Here is a 17,990-nt window from a genome sequence, read left to right as displayed (position 1 = left end):
ACCGCTCTCTCAGGGAGAGACCTGTACACTGACTGGTGTCTCTCAGTCCCCTCTCAGGAAGATATCTGTTCACTGATTGGTGTCTCTCAGTCCCTCTCTCTCAGGGAGATATCTGTACACTGACTGGTGTCTCTCAGTCCCTCTCTCTCAGGGAGAGACCTGTACACTGACTGGTGTCTCTCAGACCGCTCTCTCAGGGAGAGACCTGTACACTGACTGGTGTCTCTCAGTCCCCTCTCTCAGGAAGATATCTGTTCACTGACTGGTGTCTCTCAGTCCCCCTGTCTCAGGGAGATATCTGTACACTGACTGGTGTCTCTCAGTCCCTCTCTCTCAGGGAGAGACCTGTACACTGACTGGTGTCTCTCAGTCCCCTCTCTCAGGGAGATATCTGTACACTGACTGGTGTCTCTCAGTCCCTCTCTCTCAGGGAGATATCTGTACACTGACTGGTGTCTCTCAGTCCCCTCTCCCTCAGGGAGATATCTGTAAACTGACTGGTGTCTCTCAGTCCCCTCTCCCTCAGAGAGATATCTGTACACTGCCGGGTGTTTCTCAGTCCCTCTCCCTCAGGGAGATATCTGTACACTGACTGCCATCTCTCGGCCCCTCTCTCGCAGGGAGATATCTGTACACTGACTGCTGTCTCTCAGTCACTCTCTCTCAGGGAGATATCTGTACACTGACTGGTGTCTCTCAGTCCCCTCTCTTTCAGGGAGATATCTGTAAACTGACTGGTGTCTCTCAGTCCCTCTCTCTCGGAGATATCTGTACACTGACTGGTGTCTCTCAGTCCCCGCTCCCTCAGGGAGATATGTGTACACTGACTGGTGACTCTCAGTCCCCTCTCCCTCAGGGAGATATCTGTACACTGACTGGTGCCTCTCAGTCCCTCTCTCTCTCTCAGGGAGATATCTGTACACTGATTAGTGTCTCTCAGTCCCCTCTCCCTCAGGGAGATATCTGTACACTGACGGGTGTTTCTCAGTCCCTCTCCCTCAGGGAGATATCTGTACACTGACTGGTGTCTCTCAGTCCCCTCTCCCTCAGGGAGATATCTGTACACTGACTGGTGTCTCTCAGTCCCTCTCTCTCAGGGAGATATCTGTACACTGACTGGTGTCTCTCAGTCCCTCTCCCTCAGGGAGATATCTGTACACTGACTGGTGTCTCTCAGTCCCCTCTCCCTCAGGGAGATAGCTGTACACTGACTGGTGTCTCTCAGTCCCCTCTCCCTCAGGGAGATATCAGTACACTGACGGGTGTCTCTCAGCCCCTCTCTCTCAGGGAGATATCTGTACACTGACTGGTGTCTCTCAGTCCCTCTCTCCCAGGGAGATATCTGTACACTGACTGGTGTCTCTCAGTCCCCTCTCCCCCTGGGAGATATCTGTACACTGACTGGTGTCTCTCAGTCCCTCTCTCCCAGGGAGATATCTGTACACTGACTGGTGTCTCTCAGTCCCTCTCCCTCAGGGAGATATCTGTACACTGACGGGTGTCTCTCAGTCCCCTCTCTCTCAGGGAGATATCTGTACACTGACTGGTGTCTCTCAGTCCCCTCTCTCTCAGGGAGATATCTGTACAATGACTGGTGTCTCTCAGTCCCCTCTCTCTCAGGGAGATATCTGTACACTGACTGGTGTCTCTCAGTCCCCTCTCTCTCAGGGAGATATCTGTACACTGACTGGTGTCTCTCAGTCCCTCTCTCTCAGGGAGATATCTGTACACTGACTGGTGTCTCTCAGTCCCTTTCCCTCAGGGAGATATCTGTACACTGACTGGTGTCTCTCAGTCCCCTCTCCCTCAGTCAGATATCTGTACACTGACTGGTGTCTCTCAGTCCCTCTCTCTCAGGGAGATATCTGTTCACTGACTGGTGTCTCTCAGCCCCTCTCTCTCAGGGAGATATCTGTACACTGACTGGTGTCTCTCAGTCCCTCTCTCTCAGGGAGATATCTGTACACTGACTGGTGTCTCTCAGTCCCTCTCCCTCAGGGAGATATCTGTACACTGACTGGTGTCTCTCAGTCCCCTCTCTCTCAGGGAGATATCTGTACACTGACTGGTGTCTCTCAGTCCCTCTCTCTCAGGGAGATATCTGTACACTGACTGGTGTCTCTCAGTCCCCCTCTCTCAGGGAGATATCTGTACACTGACTGGTGTCTCTCAGTCCCTCTCTCTCAGGGAGATATCTGTACACTGACTGGTGTCTCTCAGTCCCTCACTCTCAGGGAGATATCTGTACACTGACTGGTGTCTCTCAGTCCCTCTCTCTCAGGGAGATATCTGTACACTGACTGGTGTCTCTCAGTCCCTCTCTCTCAGGGAGATATCTGTACACTGACTGGTGTCTCTCAGTCCCTCTCTCTCAGGGAGATATCTGTACACTGACTGGTGTCTCTCAGTCCCTCTCCCTCAGGGAGATATCTGTACACTGACTGGTGTCTCTCAGTCCCCTCTCTCTCAGGGAGATATCTGTACACTGACTGGTGTCTCTCAGTCCCTCTCTCTCAGGGAGATATCTGTACACTGACGGGTGTCTCTCAGTCCCCTCTCCCTCAGGGGGATATCTGTACACTGACTGGTGTCTCTCAGTCCCCTCTCTCTCAGTGAGATATCTGCACACTGACTGGTGTCTCTCAGTCCCCTCTCTCAGGGAGATATCTGTACACTGACTGGTGTCTCTCAGTCCCTCTCTCTCAGGGAGATATCTGTACACTGACTGGTGTCTCTCAGTCCCTCTCTCTCAGGGAGATATCTGTACACTGACTGGTGTCTCTCAGTCCCTCTCTCTCACGGAGATATCTGTACACTGACTGCTGTCTCTCAGTCCCTCTCCCTCAGGGAGATATCTGTACACTGACTGGTGTCTCTCAGTCCCTCTCCCTCAGGGAGATATCTGTACACTGACGGGTGTTTCTCAGTCCCTCTCCCTCAGGGAGATATCTGTACACTGACGGGTGTCTCTCAGCCCCCTCTCTCTCAGGGAGATATCTGTACACTGACTGGTGTCTCTCAGTCCCCTCTCTCTCAGGGAGATATCTGTACACTGACGGGTGTCTCTCAGTCCCCTCTCCCTCAGGGGGATATCTGTACACTGACTGGTGTCTCTCAGTCCCCTCTCTCTCAGTGAGATATCTGCACACTGACTGGTGTCTCTCAGTCCCCTCTCTCAGGGAGATATCTGTACACTGACTGGTGTCTCTCAGTCCCTCTCTCTCAGGGAGATATCTGTACACTGACGGGTGTCTCTCAGTCCCCTCTCCCTCAGGGGGATATCTGTACACTGACTGGTGTCTCTCGGCCCCTCCCTCTGTCTCTCAGGGAGATATCTGTACACTGACTGGTGTCTCTCAGTCCCCTCTCCCTCAGTGAGATATCTGTACACTGACTGGTGTCTCTCAGTCCCCTCTCTCTCTCTCAGGGAGATATCTGTACACTGACTGGTGTCACTCAGTCCCCTCTCCCTCAGTGAGATATCTGTACATTGACTGGTGTCTCTCAGTCCCCTCTCTCTCTCAGGGAGATATCTGTACACTGACTGGTGTCTCTCAGTCCCCTCTCCCTCAGTGAGATATCTGTACACTGACTGGTGTCTCTCAGTCCCCTCTCCTTCAGGGAGATATCTGTACACTGACTGGTGTCTCTCAGTCCCTCTCTCTCAGGGAGATATCTGTACACTGACTGGTGTCTCTCAGTCCCCTCTCCCTCAGTGAGATATCTGTACACTGACTGGTGTCTCTCAGTCCCCTCTCCCTCAGGGAGATATCTGTAAACTGACTGGTGTCTCTCAGTCCCCTCTCCCTCAGAGAGATATCTGTACACTGCCGGGTGTTTCTCAGTCGCTCTCCCTCAGGGAGATATCTGTACACTGACTGCCATCTCTCGGCCCCTCTCTCTCTCGCAGGGAGATATCTGTACACTGACTGCTGTCTCTCAGCCACTCTCTCTCAGGGAGATATCTGTACACTGACTGGTGTCTCTCAGTCCCCTCTCTTTCAGGGAGATATCTGTACACTGACTGGTGTCTCTCAGTCCCTGCTCCCTCAGGGAGACATCTGTACACTGACTGGTGTCTCTCAGTCCCCTCTCTCCCAGGGAGATATGTGTACACTGACTGGTGACTCTCAGTCCCCTCTCCCTCAGGTAGATATCTGTACATTCACTGGTGGCTCTCAGTCCCCTCTCTCAGTGAGATATCTGTACACTGACTGGTGTCTCTCAGTCCCCTCTCCCTCAGTGAGATATCTGTACACTGACTGGTGTCTCTCAGTCCCCTCTCCCTCAGGGAGATATCTGTACATTCACTGGTGGCTCTCAGTCCCCTCTCTCAGTGAGATATCTGTACACTGACTGGTGTCTCTCAGTCCCCTCTCCCTCAGTGAGATATCTGTACACTGACTGGTGTCTCTCAGTCCCCTCTCCCTCAGCGAGATATCTGTACACTGACTGGTGTCTCTCAGTCCCTCTCTCTCAGGGAGATATCTGTACACTGACTAGTGTCTCTCAGTCCCCTCTCTCTCTCAGGGAGATATCTGTACACTGACTGGTGTCTCTCAGTCCCCTCTCTCTCAGGGAGATATCTGTACACTGACTGGTGTCTCTCAGTCCCCTCTCTCTCAGGGAGATATCTGTACACTGACTGGTGTCTCTCAGTCCCTCTCCCTCAGTGAGATATCTGTACACTGGCTGGTGTCTCTCAGGCCCCTCTCTCTCAGGGAGATATCTGTACACTGACTGGTGTCTCTCAGTCTCCTCTCCCTCAGGGAGATATCTGTACACTGGCTGGTGTCTCTCAGTCCCCTCTCTCTCTCAGGGAGATATCTGTACACTGACTGGTGTCTCTCAGTCCCCTCTCTCTCAGGGAGATATCTGTACACTGACTGGTGTCTCTCAGTCCCTCTCTCTCAGGGAGATATCTGTACAGTGACTGGTGTCTCTCAGTCCCCTCTCCCTCAGGGAGATATCTGTACACTGGCTGGTGTCTCTCAGTCCCTCTCTCTCAGGGAGATATCTGTACACTGACTGGTGTCTCTCAGTCCCTCTCTCTCAGTGAGATATCTGTACACTGGCTGGTGTCTCTCAGTCCCCTCTCCCTCAGGGAGATATCTGTAAACTGACTGGTGTCTCTCAGTCCCTCTCTCTCTCAGGGAGATATCTGTACACTGGCTGGTGTCTGTCAGTCCCCTCTCCCTCAGTGAGATATCTGTAAACTGACTGGTGTCTCTCAGTCCCCTCTCTCTCTCAGGGAGATATCTGTACACTGACTGGTGTCTCTCAGTCCCCTCTCTCTCTCAGGGAGATATCTGTACACTGACTGGTGTCTCTCAGTCCCCTCTCTCTCAGGGAGATATCTGTACACTGACTGGTGTCTCTCAGTCCCCTCTCTCTCAGGGAGATATCTGTACACTGGCTGGTGTCTCGCAGTCCTCTCTCTCCCAGGGAGATATCTGTACACTGACTGGTGTTGTAGAGGGTTTCTCTTGCTCTTTCTGGTCTCCTACCAGGCTTCGTGCAATAATTACCCTTGAGTGGTTCGACCCACTCTCCCCTACGGTTCTAGACCTTGGACTTAGGTGCAGGGAACTGTAGTGCAGAGAAAGACTCAATAGACCAGGTTGAATAGCACGAAATGGAGGGTTTTATTATTAAACAGCCTGCAGCATTACAAAATACATATCATAAGCACAAATCAGAGCGACTACGAGCATGCACATATCTATAAACTTGATTCCATGGAAATGGGAAACACACGGCACATCGAAAAAGGGGAAACACATTACGATTACCCTTACCCTCTCCCTCCCCTAGACCTAAACTAAGTTTCGACTTGAGGAACTCGGGATCATGCTCACCACTTTCAGATTCGCAAAAGAGGGGGTTCGCAGCCTTTTTGGCACAGCTTTCCGTCGTCACGTGGATTTGGAAACTTCTGGCGCAGCTTGTTTTTCTCTCTCTCTCTCAGGCGATGAGGCAGTGGACACAGCCTTGATGAGCGCTCGTCATGGCTGAATCCGTTAAAGTTGTTGAAGAACTGGGTGCATGGGAGACTCTGCCACAGATGTGATGCTGAATAACTGGATGCACATGGGAGAGTTCGTTTATTTCTCTTTCCCGCCTGGCTTAGGCTTTTCCAGAGGGTGTCTTCTCCTTCGGCCTGGGTCGTCGATGATCTCCCGACTAACGTACCCGGGCCACCCTCCTTCGTCTTCCCGTCGTGGTTGAGCCTTGCCTGGCCGAGCTGGCTTCCCAGCCAAAAGTCTTCTCGTCGTCACCGAAGTTACGAATTGTACCGAAGAAGTGAATCGTCCTACGAATGAATCGTAGCCGTCGAGGTGAAGCGCCTTACGAAATCGCCATCAAAAAATCCTACTCATGGACTTTTTCAATTCATAGTTATACCCTTTTGGGTCAGTCTTATCTCCCGCCAGATCATAGTCCAGTCTTTGTAATAATTTTGGCGGGCAGAAATCTCTGCAGGGGCGCTTTGCCTTGTAACGGGAGCCGGTGATAACTTAACTGGCCTTCCTGGCCGATAATGTCTTTTACATTGTCACCGTGACTCGGTTTGCATATTGATCGGTCTGGAGATTTCCCTTGATGGCTGTTAAACGGTTTTTCCTTTGTACATTAAATGGGTTTAAATGTTCATTCATTGTCCGCCCATATCTTGATGGGCCCCATCCTGTTGCCTGAAACCGTCCTGTACTTAGAATCCAATTGAATATGTATGCCCATTTCCCTGACTTTCGGTTTCCCGATGCTGGCTTTCGCGGGTTTGCTGTTCTCAATCCACAAGCCTGTCTGGCTTGCAGTAACAGAAATCAAATGGTCCAAGAAACTGATCACGAGGTCCGGCGGCCATTTTGTATGCCCTTTTATCAAAGGTTTTACCTGTACAAGCTTCCTTTGGTCAATAAAGCTGTATTATTAATCCTGTTATCTTGTGTGATTATTTAATGAAAATTTTCGAATCTTACACTGTCTCTCAGTCCCTCTCCCTCAGGGAGATATCTGTACACTGACTGGTGTCTCTCAGTCCCTCTCCCTCAGGGAGATATCTGTACACTGACTGCCATCTCTCGGCCCCTCTCTCTCTCTCAGGGAGATATCTGTACACTGACTGGTGTCTCTCAGTCCCTCTCTCTCTCGGAGATATCTGTACACTGACGGGTCTTTCTCAGTCCCTCTCCCTCAGGGAGATATCTGTAAACTGACTGCCGTCTCTCGGCCCCTCTCTCTCTCTCAGGGAGATATCTGCACACTGACTGGTGTCTCTCAGTCCCCTCTCTTTCAGGGAGATATCTGTAAACTGACTGGTGTCTCTCAGTCCCTCTCTCTCGGAGATATCTGTACACTGACTGGTGTCTCTCGGCCCCTCTCTCTCTCGCAGGGAGATATCTGTACACTGACTGGTGTCTCTCAGTCCCCTCTCTCAGGGAGATATCTGTACACTGACTGGTGTCTCTCAGTCCCCTCTCTTTCAGGGAGATATCTGTACACTGACTGGTGTCTCTCAGTCACTCTCTCTCTCGGAGATATCTGTACACTGACTGGTGTCTCTCAGTCCCCTCTCTTTCAGGGAGATATCTGTACACTGACTGGTGTCTCTCAGTCACTCTCTCTCTCGGAGATATCTGTACACTGACTGCTGTCTCTCAGTCCCTCTCTCTCAGGGAGATATCTGTACACTGACTGGTGTCTCTCAGTCCCCTCTCTCTCAGGGAGATATCTGTACACTGACTGGTGTCTCTCAGTCACTCTCTCTCTCGGAGATATCTGTACACTGACTGCCGTCTCTCGGCCCCTCTCTCTCAGGGAGATATCTGTACACTGACTGGTGTCTCTCAGTCCCTCTCTCTCTCGGAGATATCTGTACACTGACGGGTCTTTCTCAGTCCCTCTCCCTCAGGGAGATATCTGTAAACTGACTGCCATCTCTCGGCCCCTCTCTCTCAGGGAGATATCTGCACACTGACTGGTGTCTCTCAGTCCCCTCTCTTTCAGGGAGATATCTGTAAACTGACTGGTGTCTCTCAGTCCCTCTCTCTCGGAGATATCTGTACACTGACTGGTGTCTCTCGGCCCCTCTCTCTCTCGCAGGGAGATATCTGTACACTGACTGGTGTCTCTCAGTCCCCTCTCTCAGGGAGATATCTGTACACTGACTGGTGTCTCTCAGTCCCCTCTCCTTCAGGGAGATATCTGTACACTGACTGGTGTCTCTCAGTCACTCTCTCTCTCGGAGATATCTGTACACTGACTGGTGTCTCTCAGTCCCCTCTCTTTCAGGGAGATATCTGTACACTGACTGGTGTCTCTCAGTCACTCTCTCTCTCGGAGATATCTGTACACTGACTGCTGTCTCTCAGTCCCTCTCTCTCAGGGAGATATCTGTACACTGACTGGTGTCTCTCAGTCACTCTCTCTCTCGGAGATATCTGTACACTGACTGGTGTCTCTCAGTCCCCTCTCTTTCAGGGAGATATCTGTACACTGGTGTCTCTCAGTCTCTCTCTCTCCCTCAGGGAGATATCTGTACACTGACTGGTGTCTCTCAGTCCCTCTCTCTCAGGGAGATATCTGTAAACTGACTGGTGTCTCTCAGTCCCTCTCTCTCAGGGAGATATCTGTACACTGACTGGTGTCTCTCAGTCCCCTCTCCCTCAGGGAGATATCTGTACACTGACTGGTGTCTCTCAGTCCCTCTCTCTCAGGGAGATATCTGTACACTGACTGGTATCTCTCAGTCCCTCTCTCTCAGGGAGATATCTGTACACTGACTGGTGTCTCTCAGTCGCCTCTCCCTCAGGGAGATATCTGTACACTGACTGGTGTCTCTCAGTCCCCTCTCTTTCAGGGAGATATCTGTACACTGACTGGTGTCTCTCAGTCCCTCTCCCTCAGGGAGATATCTGTACACTGACTGGTGTCTCTCAGTCGCCTCTCCCTCAGGGAGATATCTGTACACTGACTGGTGACTCTCAGTCCCCTCTCCCTCAGGGAGATATCTGTACACTCAATTCAATTCAATTCAAATCGCTTTATAGGCATGATAAGGTACATCTTATGTTGCCAAAGCATCGAAATACATTTATGGTTGAACACATAAACGCAGATCTATTCGTACAGTGTATAAACAGATATATCCCTGAGTGTATAAATATACATTCGTATAATTTGTATATACTCTTTTCTTAGGTTTACTGGTTGTCCCTCTGTTTATGGCAAGCTGTAACATAGTGTGCCGCTAGTGTTACACAGTTTCTCTCTTCCCCTAGTAGGTATGGGAGTTTTTGGTCGTCATTCAAATTTCTGAATTCAGGGCATATTTGTGAGAATTTTTGGTAGAAATTCTCCCTGATGCCCTGATATTTTCCACAGGCTGTGAGGAAGTGCATCTCTGTCTCCACCACTCCCTGACTGCAGTGAGAGCATATCCTGTCCTCTCTTGGCAGCCTGGTCTGCCTGTGTCTGCCTTTTTCGATCGCCAGGCTATGTTCACTATGTCTGTACCTTGTCAAGGTTTTTCTCAGTTTGCTATCCTTTACCATGGTCAGGTAATCAGCCATGTTGTATTGTCTGTTTAGGGCCAAGTAGCAATTGAGTTTGCTTTGGGTTTTTGTTGTTTCTGCCCAATATGACAGGTATTTTTCCTTTTGCTTAGTGACAATTGTGTTGGGTCGAATTCTCTGTGCTACGATGTCACTGTCCTGGGGCTGGTTATTGTTAGTATTGTTAGTGGTTGCTTCACTGAGTCCCAGGACTAGTTGACTGAGGGTGTTCTCCTTTATGGTCCTCTCTTGGCATTTCAAGGCTTCGTAATGATAGCAGTGGGGGTTGCTCACTTTTAGGTGTTTCCAAAATTTGGTGGCTCTTTTTTGGATAGTAATTATTAGTGGATATTGGCCTAGTTTTGCCCTGCATGCATTGTTTACGGTTTTCCTTTGAGTCCGGAGGATACATTTACAGAATTCTGCATGTAGGATCTCAATTGGGTGTTTGTCCCATTTTGCAAATTCTTGTTGTGTTGGCGGTCCCCACACCTCACTGCCATAGAGTGCAATTGGTTCAATTACTGATTTGAAAATTTTGAGCCAAATGCTAATTGGGATTTCTATTTGGATTGATCTTTTAATGGCATAGAAAGCCCTTCTAGCTTTCTCTTTCAGTTCATTCACAGCCAGTTTGAAATTTCCCGTACAGCTGATTTTTATGCTCAAGTATGTGTAGTTAGTGGTTTGTTCGATTTTAGTTGTTCCTAGTGTGAGATTTATTTTGGGTCCCTGATGTCTGGATCATTGCTGGAACACAAGGACTTTGGTTTTTTGGGGGTTTATTGTCAGGGCCCAGGTCTGACAGAACGACTCCAGCAGATCCAGGTTCTGCTGTACACCCTCCTTAGTTGGTGACAGCAGAACCAGGTCGTCTGCATAGAGGAGGAATTTAACTACTCACTGGTGACTCTCAGTCCCCTCTCTCAGTGAGATATCTGTACACTGACTGGTGTCTCTCAGTCCCCTCTCCCTCAGTGAGATATCTGTACACTGACTGGTGTCCCTCAGTCCCCTCTCCTTCAGGGAGATATCTGTAAACTGACTGGTGTCTCTCAGTCCCCTCTCCCTCAGAGAGATATCTGTACATTGACTGGTGTTTCTCAGTCCCTCTCCCTCAGTGAGATATCTGTACACTGACTGGTGTCTCTCAGTCCCCTCTCTCTCAGGGAGATATCTGTACACTGACTGCTGTCTCTCAGCCCCTCTCTCTCTCGCAGGGAGATATCTGTACACTGACTGGTGTCTCTCAGTCCCCCTCTCTCAGGGAGATATCTGTACACTGACTGGGGTCTCTCAGTCCCTCTCTCTCAGGGAGATATCTGTACACTGACTGGTGTCTCTCAGACCCCTCTCCCTCAGAGAGATATCTGTACACTGACTGGTGTCTCTCAGTCCCTCTCTCTCAGGGAGATATCTGTACACTGACTGGTGTCTCTCAGTCCTCTCTCTCTCAGGGAGATATCTGTACACTGACTGGTGTCTCTCAGTCCCTCTCTCAGGGAGATATCTGTACACTCACTGGTGTCTCTCAGTCCCCTCTCTCAGTGAGATATCTGTACACTGACTGGTGTCTCTCAGTCCCCTCTCCCACAGTGAGATATCTGTACATTGACTGGTGTCTCTCAGTCCCCTCTCCCTCAGAGAGATATCTGTACACTGACGGGTGTTTCTCAGTCCCTCTCCCTCAGGGAGATATCTGTACACTGACTGCCGCCTCTCGGCCCCTCTCTCTCTCGCAGGGAGATATCTGTACACTGACTGGTGTCTCTCAGTCACTCTCCCTCAGGGAGATATCTGTACACTGACTGGTGTCTCTCAGTCCCTCTCTCAGTGAGATATCTGTACACTGACTGGTGTCTCTCAGTCCCCTCTCCCTCAGAGAGGTATCTGTACACTGACTGGTGTCTCTCAGTCCCTCTCTCTCAGGGAGATATCTGTAAACTGACTGGTGTCTCTCAGTCCTCACTCAGGGAGATATCTGTGCACTGACTGGTGTCTCTCAGGCCCCTCTCGCTCAGGGAGATATCTGTACATTGACTGGTGTTTCTCAGTCCCTCTCCCTCAGGGAGATATCTGTACACTGACTGGTGTCTCTCAGTCCCCTCTCTCTCAGGGATATATCTGTACACTGACTGGTGTCTCTCAGACCCCTCTCTCTCAGGGAGATATCTGTACACTGACTGGTGTCTCTCAGTCCCTCTCTCTCAGGGAGATATCTGTACACTGACTGGTGTCTCTCAGTCCTCTCTCTCTCAGGGAGATATCTGTACACTGACTGGTGTCTCTCAGTCCCTCTCTCAGGGAGATATCTGTACACTGACTGGTGTCTCTCAGTCCCCTCTCCCTCAGTGAGATATCTGTACACTGACTGGTGTCTCTCAGTCCCCTCTCCCTCAGGGAGATATCTGTACACTGACTGCCGTCTCTCGGCCCCTCTCTCTCTCGCAGGGAGATATCTGTGCACTGGCTGGTGTCTCTCAGTCACTCTCCCTCAGGGAGATATCTGTACACTGACTGGTGTCTCTCAGTCCCTCTCCCTCAGGGAGATATCTGTACACTGACTGGTGTCTCTCAGTCCTCTCTCAGGGAGATATCTGTGCACTGACTGGTGTCTCTCAGTCCCCTCTCTCTCAGGGAGATATCTGTACACTGACTGGTGTCTCTCAGGCCCCTCTCCCTCAGGGAGATAGCTGTACACTGACTGGTGTCTCTCAGTCCCTCTCTCTCAGGGAGATATCTGTGCACTGACTGATGTCTCTCAGTCACTCTCTCTCAGGGAGATATCTGTACACTGACTGGTGTCTCTCAGTCCCTCTCTCACAGGGAGATATCTGTACACTGACTGGTGTCTCTCAGTCCCCTCTCTCCATCAGGGAGATATCTGTACACTGACTGGTGTCTCTCAGTCCCTCTCCCTCTGGGAGATATCTGTACACTGACTGGTGTCTCTCAGTCCCCTCTCTCTCAGTATGATATCTGTGCACTGACTGGTGTCTCTCAGTCCCCTCTCTTTCAGGGAGATATCTGTAAACTGACTGGTGTCTCTCAGTCCCTCTCTCTCAGGGAGATATCTGTACACTGACTGGTGTCATAGAGTCATAGAGTAATACAGCACGGATAGAGGCCCTTCGGCCCATCGTGTCCGCGCCGGCCATCAAGCCCTGTCTAATCTAATCCCATATTCCAGCATTTGGCCCGTAGCCTTGTATGCTATGGCATTTCAAGTGCTCATCCAAATGCTTCTTAAATGTTGTGAGGGTTTCTGCCTCCACAACCCTTTCAGGCAGTGAGTTCCAGACTCCAACCACCCTCTGGGTGAAAAAGTTCTTTCTCAAATCCCCTCTAAACCTCCCACCCTTTACCTTGAATCTATGCCCCCTAGTTATTGACCCCTCTACTAAGGGAAAAAGCTCCTCAGCATCCATCCTATCTATGCCCCTCATAATTTTGTACACCTCAATCATGTCCCCCCTCAGCCTCCTCTGCTCCAAGGAAAACAAACCCAATCTGCCCAGTCTCTCTTCATAGCTGAAGCGCTCCAGCCCTGGTAACATCCTGGTGAACCTCCTCTGCACCCTCTCTAACGCGATCACATCCCTGTTTCGGTTTCTTAATCCCACGACATGTAGCTCTTGGTGCCTTTGCCCAGACAGGGGCCGATGTCAAGCCGTCTGCGTACCTTTCGTCGCCACATTCTGACGATCACCGTGCCGATGTTAAGACCGTTCGCAGACGCCCCCCCAGTGAGGTGGCTCCTCGCAGACACCGGAGAATCTGAGTGCGCCATGGCACTGCATCTCTGCGTGGCCGTAAACGAGACTCGCGGTCACGGCCAACCCGCGACACCTTTTCCACAACTTTTATTGGGAACCCCGCGTTCAAAGGCAGTCTTGAAACTTGTGGTGCATCTCGAGGATCGAGGAGGGCGGAAGACAGGAAGAAACTCGACTATACGTACAATACCTTTGGTGCCTGTGGGTCGCCCGTCCCACTCGCAAGAGTTGGCGCGCTGCCCGGTTGGTAACTTGGCATTCACTGGGATTTACAGGCATCCGCCAACCTAACGACCGGCTTGGATAGAGAACTGGTTGGCAGACAGGAAGCAAAGAGTTGGAATAAACGGGTCTTTTTCCGAGTGACAGGCAGTGACTATTGGGGTACCGCAGGGATCGGTCCTTGGACCCCAGCTATTCACAATATATATTAATGATCTAGACGAGGGAACTAGATGTAATATCTCCAAGTTTGCAGACGACACAAAGCTGGGTGTGCGTGTGTGCTGTGAGGAGGATGCCGAGAAACTCCAGTATGATTTGGACAGGTTGGGTGATTGGGCAGAAGTATGGCAGATGCAGTATGACGTGGATAAATGAGAGGTTATCCACTTTGGTGGTAAAAACAGGAAGGCAGATTATTATCTGAACGGCAATAGATTGGGAGAAGGGGAAGTGCAACGAGACCTGGGCGTCCATGTGCACCAGTCGCTGAAGGTAAGCATGCAGGTGCAGCAGGCGGTTAAGAAGGCAAATGGTATGTTGGCCTTCATAGCGAGAGGATTCGAGTACAGGAGCAAGGATGTCTTGCTGCAGTTGTACAGGGCCTTGGTGAGACCACACCTTGAGTATTGTGTGCAGTTTTGGTCGCCTTATCTGAGGAAGGATGTTCTTGCCATGGAGGCAGTGCAGCGAAGATTCACCAGACTGACACCTGGGATGGCAGGAATGACGTATGAGGAGAGATTGGGTCGATTGGGCTTGTACTCGCTGTAGTTTAGAATGAGAGGGGATCTCATTGAAACTTATAAAATTCTAACAGGACTGGACAGACTAGATGCAGGAAGGATGTTCCCGATGGCGGGGGAGTCCAGAACCAGGGGTCACAGTCTAAGGATAAGGGGTAAGCCATTTAGGACAGAGATGAGGAGGAATTTCTTCACCCAGAGAGTGGTGAACCTGTGGAATTCTCTACCACAGAAAGCAGTTGAGGCCAATTCATTAAATATATTCAAGGAGTTGGATATATTTCTTAAGGCTAAAGGGATCAAGGGATATGGGGAGAAAGCAGAGACAGGGTACTGAATTTGGATGATCAGCCATGATCTCATTGAATGGCGGAGCAGGCTCGAGGGGCCGAATGGCCGACTCCTGCTCCTATCTTCTATGTGTCTATGTTTGCCAATGCTGCAGCGATTAGGCTCTAGATGACCCCTGCTTGTCTGGAGCGCTTCCACGCCAGTGTTCAGTAACCGAGCGACCCCCCCACCCCACCCCATGTGGAAACGCTCCTCAGGGCAGTCCTGGTGGCACTTGCTGGGAGCGGGCTTTTGCACCCTGCATCCGGTTAAATCGCACTGTCCTCGTAAAACCGCATCTACTCCCGCTCCAGCACGAATAACGTCACGGGGGAGGATCGGAGAAATACCTCACCGTCATGTGGAGAGGAACGAGAAACATAGGTGACTCCCGCAGTCTGTCCTGACCTCTCAATATACCCTCTTTCCCCCACACCACAAAAGTTAAATCACCGACTAACAAGGCAAGGGAGTACACAATGAACGGTCGGACCCTAGGAAGGACAGAGGATCAGAGGGACCTCGGTGTGCATGTACATAGATCCCTGAAGGCAGCAGGACAGGTAGATAAGGTGGTTAAGAAGGAATATGGGATACTTGCCTTCATTAGCCGAGGCATAGAATATAAGAGCAGGGAGGTTATGATGGAGCTGTACAAAACACTAGTTAGGCCACAGCTGGAATACTGTGTGCAGTTCTGGTCACCACACTATAGGAAGGATGTGATTACATTGGAGAGGGTGCAGAGGAGATTCACCAGGATGTTACCTGGGCTGGAGCGCTTCAGCTATGGAGAGAGACTGGACAGGCTGGGGTTGTTTTCCTTCAAGCAGAGAAGGCTGAGGGCGGGGACCTGATTGAGGTGTACAAAATTATGAGGGGCATAGATAGGGTAGATAGAAAGGAACTTTTCCCCTTAGTAGAGGGGTCAATAACCAGGGGGCATAGTTTCAAGGTAAGGGGCGGGAGGTTTAGAGGGGATTTGAGGAAAAACTTTTTCACCCAGAGGGTGGTTGGAATCTGGAACTCACTGCCTGAAAGGGTGGTAGAGGCAGGAACCCTCACAACATTCAAGAAGCATTTAGATGAGCACTTGAAACGCCATAGCATACAAGGCCATGGACCAAGTGCTGGAAAATGGGATGAGAATAGACAGGGCTTGATGGCCGGCGCGGACACGATGGGCCGAAGGGCCTCTTTCTCTGCGGTATAACTCTGACTCTATAGAGGGGCACTCACTGTACCTTAATACTCAGAACAGAGGGGCACTCACTCACTGTACCTTAATACTGAGAACAGAGGGGCACTTGCTTACTGTACCTTAATACTCAGAACAGAGGGGCAGTCGCTCACTGTACCTTAATACTCAGAACAGAGGGGCACTCGCTTACTGTACCTTAATACTCAGAACAGAGGGGCACTCGCTCACTGTACCTTAATACTCAGAACAGAGGGGCACTCACTCACTGTACCTTAGTACTGAGAACAGAGGGGCACTTGCTTACTGTACCTTAATACTCAGAACAGAGGGGCACTCGCTTACTGTACCTTAATACTCAGAACAGAGGGGCACTCGCTCACTGTACCTTAATACTCAGAACAGAGGGGCACTCGCTCACTGTACCTTAATACTCAGAACAGAGGGGCACTCTCTCACTGTACCTTAATACTCAGAACAGAGGGGCACTCACTCACTGTACCTTAATACTCAGAACAGAGGGGCACTCGCTCACTGTACCTTAATACTCAGAACAGAGGGGCACTTACTCACTGTACCTTAATACTCAGAACAGAGGGGCACTCGCTTACTGTACCTTAATACTCAGAACAGAGGGGCACTCGCTCACTGTACCTTAATACTCAGAACAGAGGGGCACTCACTCGCTGTACCTTAATACTCAGAACAGATGGGCACTCACTCACTGTACCTTAATACTCAGAACAGAGGGGCACTCGCTCACTGTACCTTAATACTCAGAACAGAGGGGCACTCACTCACTGTACCTTAATACTCAGAACAGAGGGGCACTCGCTCACTGTACCTTAATACTCAGAACAGAGCGGCACTCGCTTACTGTACCTTAATACTCAGAACAGAGGGGCACTCGCTCACTGTACCTTAATACTCAGAACAGAGGGGCACTCACTCACTGTACCTTAATACTCAGAACAGACAGGCACTCGCTCACTGTACCTTAATATTCAGAACAGAGGGGCACTCACTCACTGTACCTTAATACTCAGAACAGAGGGGCACTCGCTCACTGTACCTTAATACTCAGAACAGAGGGGCACTCGCTTACTGTACCTTAATACTCAGAACAGACGGGCACTCGCTCACTGTACCTTAATATTCAGAACAGAGGGGCACTCACTCACTGTACCTTAATACTCAGAACAGAGGGGCACTCACTCACTGTACCTTAATACTCAGAACAGAGGGGCACTCACTCACTGTACCTTAATACTCAGAACAGAGGGGCACTCGCTCACTGTACCTCAATACTCAGAACAGAGGGGCACTCACTCACTGTACCTTAATACTCAGAACAGAGGGGCACTCACTCACTGTACCTTAATACTCAGAACATGACTCTATGACTCTATTCAGGTCTAAACTCGTCTCAGCCGGTGATGCAAAACGGGCAGTATCGGATCGGACGCCCGATATTCAGCTCCATCACAGTCACAGAATAGAACGATATGGCACAGGAGGCCATTCAGCCCATCGTGCCTGTGCCAGCTCTTTGGTCGAGCTCTCCAATTAGTCCCACTTCCCCTCGCTCGTTCCCCACAGCCCTGTAAATTTTTCCCCTTCAAGTATTTCTCCAATTCCCCTTTTGAAAGTTACTATTGAATCTGCTTCCACCGCCCTTTCAGGCAGCGCGTTCCAGATCACAACAACTCGCTGCGTAAAGAAATGTTTCCTCATCTCCCCTCTGGTTCTTTTGCCGATTATCTTCAATCTGTGTCCTCTGGTTACCGACCCTCCTGCCACTGGAAAGTTTCTCCTTATTTACTCCATCAAAACCCTTCACAATGTTGAACACCTCTATCAAATCTCCCCTTAACCTTCTCTGCTCTAAGGAGAACAACCCCAGCTTCTCCAGTCTCTCCACATCACTGAAGTCCCTCATCCCTGGTACCATTCTGGTCAATCTCCCCTTAACCTTCTCTGCTCTAAGGAGAACAATCCCAGCTTCTCCAGTCTCTCCACATCACTGAACTCTCATCCCTGGTCCCATTCTGGTCAATCTCCCCTTAACCTTCTCTGCTCTAAGGAGAACAATCCCAGCTTCTCCAGTCTCTCCACATCACTGAAGTCCCTCATCCCTGGTACCATTCTGGTCAATCTCCCC

The sequence above is a fragment of the Somniosus microcephalus genome, unplaced genomic scaffold (genome assembly GCF_052327205.1).
Source record: "Somniosus microcephalus isolate GS21.2 unplaced genomic scaffold, FLI_Smic_1.0 unresolved_chr9, whole genome shotgun sequence".
In the NCBI taxonomy this organism is placed as follows: Eukaryota; Metazoa; Chordata; class Chondrichthyes; order Squaliformes; family Somniosidae; genus Somniosus; species Somniosus microcephalus.
Note: the sequence above shows the minus strand (reverse complement) of the source record.